The sequence below is a fragment of the Micromys minutus genome (assembly GCF_963924665.1).
Source record: "Micromys minutus genome assembly, chromosome: 14".
NCBI classification, from domain to species: domain Eukaryota; kingdom Metazoa; phylum Chordata; class Mammalia; order Rodentia; family Muridae; genus Micromys; species Micromys minutus.
The window spans coordinates 17,120,100-17,127,389 of NC_137983.1; the positions used below are offsets into that span (position 1 = coordinate 17,120,100).

General features: G+C 39.1%; 1 pseudogene across 1 annotated transcript; it reads right to left on the reverse strand.

The window, feature by feature from the left end:
• Window positions 1–5,880: 5,880 nt before the first annotated feature.
• Window positions 5,881–6,974, reverse strand: LOC308429590 (actin, cytoplasmic 2-like; annotated as a pseudogene). Its single transcript has one exon. The product of its transcript is annotated as an actin, cytoplasmic 2-like (transcript).
• Window positions 6,975–7,290: the final 316 nt, after the last annotated feature.

Genomic DNA, 7,290 nt, shown 5'->3' on the forward strand with positions numbered 1-7,290 from the left:
CCATTCAGCTTTTTCAATTCTTTCTGTAACTCCTCTATTGGGGACCCTGTTATCATTCCAATGGTTGTCTGTGAGCATTTGCCTCTGTATTTGTCATGATCTGGCAGAGCCCCTCAGGAGACAGTTATATCAAGCTCCTGTCAGTATGCACTTCTTGGCATCATCATTATTGTCTGGGTTTGGTGGTTGTATAAGGGCTATACCCCTGGTGGGGCTGTATTTGATTCAGTCACTGCTCCAAATTTTGGCTCAGTATTTCCTCCTGTGAATATTTTTGTTCCCTCTTCTAAAAAAAAAAAAACTGAAGCATCCACACTTTAGTCTTCTTTATTCTTGAGCTTCATGTGGTCTGTGAATTGTATCTTGAATATTCCCAGCTTTTGGGCTAATATCAACTTATCAGTGAGTGCAGACCTAGCCAACCAGGAGTAGGAGGAGAGGGTGTTCAGAGAAGGAAGAGGGAGAAGAAGATAGAGATGAAACACATGGCTTGAAGAAGCTGCAAGTTATAAGGGGTCTCATAGCTGAGTAATAGAGTATTACAGTTGTAAATCAGCCCAATCTAGGTGCATATCTTATATTCATGTTGACTGAGTTGTGTTTTAATTGAACAAGCATACTCCAGTAGAAGGTTACCACAACACATGCCATGTGTGTTCTTTTGTTATTGGGTTACCTTACTAAGGATGATATTTTCTAGTTCCATCCATTTGCCTAAGAATTTAATGAAGTCATTGTTTTTAATACCTGAATAGTACTCCATTGTGTATAAGTACATTTTCTGTATCTATTCCTCTGTTGAAGGAAATCTGGGTTATATCCAGCTTCTGGCTATTATAAGAAAGGCATCTATGAACATAGTAGAGCATGTGCCCTTGTTATATGTTGAATCATATTGGGTATATGCCTAGGAGTGGGATATCTGGGTCATCAGATAATATTATGTACAATTTTCTAAGGAACAGCCAGACTGATTTCCAGAGTGGTTGTACCAGCTTAAAACCTGACCAACAGTGGAGGAGTGTTCTTTCTCCACATTCTTGCAAGCATCAGCTGTCACCTAAGTTTTTATCTTAGCCATTCTGACTGTTGCAAGGTAGAATCCCAAGGTTATTTTGCTTCGAGTTTCCCAGATGACTAGGGATGTTGAGCATTTCTTTAGGTGTTTCTCGGCTATTTGATATTCCTCAGTTGACAATCTTTTGTTTAGTTCTGTACCCAATTTTTATAGGGTTATTTGATTCTTCAGTTGTTTGTATATGTTGGATATTAGCCTTCTATTAGATGTATGAATAGTAATGATCTTTTCCCAATCTGTTGGTTGCCTTTTTGTCCTAATGACAGTATCCTTTGCCTTACAGAAACTTTGCAGTTTAATGAGGTCTCATTTGTCAATTCTTGATCTTAGAACATAGGCCATTGGTGCTTTTTTCAGGAAATTTTGTCCAATGCTCATGTGTTTGAGGCTCTTTCCCACTATCTCTTCTATTAGATTGAGTGTATCTGGTTTTATATGGAGGAACTTGATCCACTTAGACTTGTGCTTTGTACAGGGAAGTAAGCATGGATGGAATTGCATTTTTCTACATCTGACTGCCAGTTTAACCACCATCAATGTTGGAAATGCTATCGTTTTTCAACTGAAAGGTTTTAGAAACTTTGTCAAAGATCAAATGACCAGAGGTGTGTTGGTTCATTTCTGGGTCTTAAAATCTATTTAATTTATCTAGCTGCCTGTCTCTGTACAAATACCATACAGTTTTTTATCACCATTGTTCCATAATGCAGCTTGAGATTAGGGATACTGATTCCCCCAGAAATTCTTTTATTATTGAGAATAGATTTCTATATCCTGTGTTTTTGTTATTCCAAAAGAACTTGCAAATTGATCTTTTTTACTCTATAAATAATTGAGTTGTAATTTTGATGGTGATTTCATTGAATCTGTAGATTGCTTTTGGCAAGATGGCCATTTTTACAATGTTGATCCTGCCAATCCTTGAGTATGGAAGATCATCCCATCTTCTGTGATCTTCTTCAATTTCCTTCTTCAGAGATTTGAAGTTCTTGTCATACAGATCCCTTCACTTGCTTGGTTAGGGAAACTTCAAGGTGTTTTATAGTCTTTGTGACTATTTTGAAGAGTGTTGATTCTTTAGTTTCTTTCTCAGCCTGTTTATCCTATGAGTAGAGAAAAGCAGTTTATTTGTTTGAGTTAATTTTATATCCAGCCACTTTGCTGAAGTTGTTTGTCACATTTAGGAGTTCTCTGGTGGAATTTTTGGGGCTACTTCTGTATACTAACATATCATTGTCAAATAGTAATATTTTGACCTCTTTCTTTCCAATTTGTATCCTTTTCACCTCCTTTTGTTGTCTAATCACTCTGGCTAGGACTTCAGGCACTAAACTGAATAGGCAAGGAGACAGTGGGTAGCTTTGTCTAGTCTCTGATTTAATGGGATTGCCTCAAGTTTCTCTTCATTTACTTTTATATTAGGTACTGGTTTGATGTACCTATTATAGGTACATATTGCTTTTACTATGTGTAGGTATGGGCCTTGGATTCCTGGTTTTTCCAAGACTTTTAATATGAAGGGTGTTGAATTTTGTCAAATATTTCTCAGCATCAAATGAGATGATCATGTGGGTTTTTGTTTAACTTTGAGTTTGTTGACATTGTGGATTACATTGATAGATTTTTATATATTGAACCATCCCTGCCTCCCTGGGATGAAGCCTACTTGATCATGAATAATGATCATTTTGCTGTGTTTTTAGATTAAGTTTGCGAAAATTTTATTGAGGTTTTTTGTATCGATATTCATAAAGGAAATTGGTCTGAAGTTCTCTTTCTTTGTGTGGTTTCAGTATAAGCATATTTGTGGTCACATAGAAGGAATTGGGTAATGTTCCTTCTGCATCTATTTTGTGAAAAAGATGGAGAATACTGGTATTAAGTCTTCGATGAATGGTCAGTAGAATTCTGCACTAAACCCATCTGGTTCTGGGCTTTTCTTGGCTGGGAGACTTTTAATGACTGTTTTTATTTCTTTAGGGATTATGTGACTCTTTAGATGGTTTATCTAATCCTTATTTAACTTTGGTACCTGGTATCCTTCTAGAAAATTGTCCATTTCATTCAGATTTTCCAGTTTTGTTAATATAGGCTTTTATAGTAGGATCTGGTGATTTTTTGAATTTCCTCACTTTCTTTTGTTATGTCTCCTTTTTCATTTCTGATTTTATTAATTTGGAGACTTTCTCTGTATCCTCTGGTTAGCCTGTCTAAGGGTTTATCTATCTTGTTGATTTTCTTAAAGAACCAACTCCTGGTTTTGTTGGTTCTTTGTATAATTCTTTTTCCTTCTACTTGGTTCGTTTCACCTCTGAGTTTGATAATTCCCTGCCCACTGGTCTTGTGTCTATTTACTTCTTTTTGTACTTGAGATTTAAGGTATAATGTCAAGCTGCTAGTGTATGCTTTCTCCAGTGTTGTGTTGGAGGCACTTGAGCTATGACTGTTCTTCTCAGCACTGCTTTCATTGTATCCCATAATTTTGGTTATGTTGCGCTTCATTTTCATTAAATCCTAAGAAGTAGAGCATTTTCAGCTTCCATGTATGTGTGGACTTTCTGTTTTGTTTTATATTTTGTTTTTGTTATTGTTGTTGTTACAGAAGACCAGACATAATCCATTGTGATCTAGTAGGATGCAGGGGGTTATTTCAACCTTCTTATATCTGTTGAGACCTATTTTATGACTGGTTATATGGTCAATTTTGCAGAAGGTACCATTGGTGTTCAAAAATAAATATATTCTTTTGTTTTAGAAGGAAATGCCCTATCAATATCTGTCAAATCCGTTTGGTTCATAACTCTGTTAGTTTCACTGTGTTTCTGTTCAGTTTCTGTTTCTATGATCTGTTCATTGATAATAGTGGGGTGTTGATGTCTCCCATTATTATTGTGTAAGGTGCAATGTATGCTTTGACCTTTAGTTAGGTTTTTTTTTTTAATGTAGATGCCCTTGTATTTGGAGCATAGATGTTCAGAATTGAAACTTCATCTTGGTGCATTTTTCCTTTGATGAATATAAAGTTTCCTTCCTTATTTTTTGAATTACTTTTGGTTGAAAGTCAATTTTATTCAATATTATAATGGCTACTCCAGCTTGTTTCTTGGTACCATTTGCTTGGAAAATTGTTTTCCATCCTTTTACTCTAAGGTAGTATCTGTCTTTGTCAATTAGTTGTGTTTCCTGTGTGCAGCAATATGTTGGGTTCTCTTTCAGTATCAAGTCTGTTAGTCTATGTCTTTTTATTGGGGAATCGAGTCCTTTGATGTTGAGAGATATTAGGGGCCAATGATTGTTGTTTCCTGTTATTTTTGTTGTTAGATGTGGAATTATGTTTGTGGGGCTATCTGCTTTTGGATTAGTTGAAAGAACATTACTCTCTTGTTTTTTCTAGGGCATAGTTTCCCTTCTTGTGTTGGAGTTTTTTTTTATCTATTATTATTTGTAGGGCTGAATTTGTAAAAAGATATTGTGTAAATTTGATTTTGTCATGGAATATCTTTATTTTTCCATCTATGTTGAGAGTTTTTCTGGATATAGTAGTGTGGGATGGCATTTGTGATCTCTTAGCATATTATCTATGACATCTGCCCAGGATCTTCTACCTTTCATTGTCTCTATTGAGAAGTCAGTAGCGATTCTGATAGGTTTGCCTTTAAATTTAGAGTCTTTGCTCTTTTATCACCTATTATGTTTAGGTTTTATCTCCTCATTGTATCCTGAATTTTGTGGATGTTTCTGGTTAGGAGCATTTTGTACTTTCTTTGACAGGTATGTCAATGTTTTCTATGGTGTCTTCTGCCCCGAAAAGTCTCTCCTCTATCTTTTATTCTGCTGGTGATGCTTGCATCCATGACTCCTGATCTCTTTCCTAGGTTTTCCATCTCCAGGGTTATTGACCTTTCTGTTTCTATTTCAATTTTTAGGTCCTGGATGGTTTGGTTCAGTTCCCTCAACTGTCTAGTTGTATTTTTCTATAAGGGATTTTTGTGTTTTTGTGTTTCCTCTTTCAGGGCCTTTACCTGTTTACCTGTGTTGTTCTGTATTTTTTAAGGGAGTTATTTATATTCTTCTTAATGTCTTCTAACATCATCATGATTTGTGATTTTAAATCAGCACTTTTATTTTCTTTACACAATGAGGTGTTGCTGGGGCCTAATGTTCTCACTGAATGGTAGAAAACCGAAATCTGTCATTTCATAAATGAGTACCAAAAAAACCTTACACAAATTGAAAGCATGAATACATTTACAGATGTCTATGCAAATGTTCCTAACTCAAGGCAAGTAACAACCTATGGCAGTCAGGAGGAAAACAAAAAAACAGAATGGAAACTGGGTGCTAAGGCTCAGACTTTCCCACTCTGTTAGACTGGCAAGGAGTGGTAACTTCTCAGGAACACTGCCAGCCTCAGGAAACCCTGGAAGTCTGCTGTCGGTTAATACCCTGCACACATTACTACGTGGTGCTCACAGAGATCCACTAGGCTGGGGACTTCTCTTCCACAGCATGCTCTCTCTCAGCCACCAAGTGACCGAGCCACATGAACTAAGGACTAAATCAAGATATGCACAGGGTATTAAACATATACTGAAGGAATAGTTAACTTGAATACAAGGTCAAGATCAGCATCAAAGTCTATGATCCAGTGCTGATATCAGATACAAGCTTCAAGAACAAATTTCTTTTCAAAGGCTTATTCCAATTTCATGAGGCTAGCATGAGGTGTGTACATTTGCCAGGACAAATAGATACGTAAGAATCATCTAATGCAGCAGATGCCTGGCACCTGCTCAGCCCATCTAGAAGCAATTGCGGTGGACAATTGAGAGTCCTGACTCCTCATACTCCTGCTTGCTGATCCACATCTGATGGTAGGTAGAGCCACCAATCCAGACTGAGCACTTGCACTCAGGGGGAATGATGATCTTAATCTTCATTCCCCCTGAGTGCTAGGGCTGTTAATTCCTTCTGCATCTGGTCAGTAATGCCTGGATACATGGTGGTACCAGACAGCACTGTATTGGCATACAGGTCTCTGCGGATGTCCACATCACACTTCATGATGAAGTTGAAGTTGGTCTTATGGATGCCACAGAACTCCATGCCCAGGAAGGAACCTAGAAGAGTGCCTCTGGACACCGGAACTGCTCATTGCCGATGGTGATCACTTGCTGGTCAGGCAGCTCATAACTCTTCTCCTAGGAGGAAGATGATGTTGCAGTAGCCATGTCTTGCTCAAATTCAAGGCAACAAAGCACAGCTTCTCCTTAATGTCACAAACAATTTCTCTCTCAGCAGTGGTGGTAAAGCTGTTGCCCTGTTCAGTCAGGGTCTTCATGAGGTAGTCTGTCAGGTCCTGGCCAAGCAGATCAAGACGCAAGATGGTGTGAGGAAGGGCGTAGCCCTCATAGGCACTGTGTGAGTGACTCCATCACCTTAGTCCATGACAATGCCAGTGGTGCGCCCAGATAGATACAAGGATAGCACCGCCTGAATGGCCACATGCTTGGCTGGGGTATTAAAGGCTTCAAACATCCGCATCATCTCTCTGTTAGCTTAGGAATTCGGGGAGTGGAGCCGCCTTCAGAAGCACCGGGTGCTCCTAGGGGCCACACACAGCTCATTGTAGAAGGTGTGGTGCCAGCTCCTCTCCATATCATCCCAGTTGGTGACAATGCCATGCTCGATAGGATACTTCAGGGTCAGGATACCCCTCTTGCTCTGGGCCTCCTCACCCATGTACTAGTCTTTCTGGCCCATGCCCACCATGACATGCTGGTGTCTCGAGTGTTACGGAAGAAAACACAGCCCTGGGGGCGTTGTCGCCAGCAAAGCCACTTTTGCCCATGCCAGAGCTGTGGTCAATGACAAGTTGAGCGATTTCTTCTTCCATTGCGATTGGTGAAAGACACAGCGAAGAAACAGCAGAAAGAAGCACACTGTCAGCCGGCAGTGGAGTATGAGTCAGCCTGCTGTCTTATAGAACCCAGGTCTACCAGCCCAGGGATGGCACCACCCACAATGGGCTGGGCCCTCCTCCCTTGATCACTAGTTGAGAAAATGCATTACAGCTGGATCTCATGGAGGCACTTTCTCAACTGAGGCTCCTTTCTCTGTGATTAACTCCAGCTTGTGTCAAGTTGACACAAAACCAGCCAGTATAATCTCCCCTATACTTATTCCTACCCTTCTAATCTCCCTCAATCTTT